General features: G+C 50.4%; 3 non-coding genes across 3 annotated transcripts; all 3 read left to right on the plus strand.

Moving 5' to 3' along the window:
- The first annotated feature begins 76 nt into the window (after positions 1-76).
- On the plus strand, positions 77-195 carry LOC119344280. Its single transcript, XR_005166558.1, has one exon. It is a non-coding gene; the product is annotated as a 5S ribosomal RNA (ribosomal RNA).
- A 297-nt stretch (positions 196-492) lies between these two features.
- Positions 493-611, plus strand: LOC119344278. Its single transcript, XR_005166557.1, has one exon. It is a non-coding gene; the product is annotated as a 5S ribosomal RNA (ribosomal RNA).
- Positions 612-908: 297 nt separating this feature from the next.
- LOC119344281 lies at positions 909-1,027 on the plus strand. The gene has a single exon (XR_005166559.1). It is a non-coding gene; the product is annotated as a 5S ribosomal RNA (ribosomal RNA).
- The last annotated feature ends 107 nt before the right edge of the window (positions 1,028-1,134 follow it).

The raw sequence follows: 1,134 nt of genomic DNA on the forward strand, positions 1-1,134 counted from the left end.
CAAAGCAATGTACAATCGTCTTTGTAGTGGAGCTGGGAGGGGCAAGGATAAGGGACGAAGACCGGGGTAACATGTCGGATGCGATCATACCAGCACTAAAGCACCGGATCCCATCAGAACTCCGAAGTTAAGCGTGCTTGGGCGAGAGTAGTACTAGGATGGGTGACCTCCTGGGAAGTCCTCGTGTTGCATTTCCTTTTTAATTTTTTTCGCGCCGCTTGCAAAACAAAACGCACGTGTAAGTAATATATTTACCGTGTTTTATTATTTTGCACGAGTGCGGTAAGTCATAGCTGGGTGCTCACGATTCACGGGTCCAGCGTCGGCGTTGTGGCGCGGCAAGCGTGCACTGGTGCGGTTGAGAGGGAGGGGTGGAAACCGTGTTAAACTCGTCTCCGTAGTTGAGAGGGAGCGGCCAAAGCAATGTACAATTGTCTTTGTAGTGGAGCTGGGAGGGGCAAGGATAAGGGACGAAGACCGGGGTAACATGTCGGATGCGATCATACCAGCACTAATGCACCGGATCCCATCAGAACTCCGAAGTTAAGCGTGCTTGGGCGAGAGTAGTACTAGGATGGGTGACCTCCTGGGAAGTCCTCGTGTTGCATTCCCTTTTTAATTTTTTTCGCGCCGCTTGCAAAACAAAACGCACGTGTAAGTAATATATTTACCGTGTTTTATTATTTTGCACGAGTGCGGTAAGTCATAGCTGGATGCTCACGATTCACGGGTCCAGCGTCGGCGTTGTGGCGCGGCAAGCGTGCACTGGTGCGGTTGAGAGGGAGGGGTGGAAACCGCGTTAAACTCGTCTCCGTAGTTGAGAGGGAGCGGCCAAAGCAATGTACAATCGTCTTTGTAGTGGAGCTGGGAGGGGCAAGGATAAGGGACGAAGACCGGGGTAACATGTCGGATGCGATCATACCAGCACTAAAGCACCGGATCCTATCAGAACTTCGAAGTTAAGCGTGCTTGGGCGAGAGTAGTACTAGGATGGGTGACCTCCTGGGAAGTCCTCGTGTTGCATTCCCTTTTTAATTTTTTTCGCGCCGCTTGCAAAACAAAACGCACGTGTAAGTAATATATTTACCGTGTTTTATTATTTTGCACGAGTGCGGTAAGTCATAGCTGGGTGCT

Source organism: Triticum dicoccoides, unplaced genomic scaffold, assembly GCF_002162155.2.
Source record: "Triticum dicoccoides isolate Atlit2015 ecotype Zavitan unplaced genomic scaffold, WEW_v2.0 scaffold161927, whole genome shotgun sequence".
NCBI classification, from domain to species: domain Eukaryota; kingdom Viridiplantae; phylum Streptophyta; class Magnoliopsida; order Poales; family Poaceae; genus Triticum; species Triticum dicoccoides.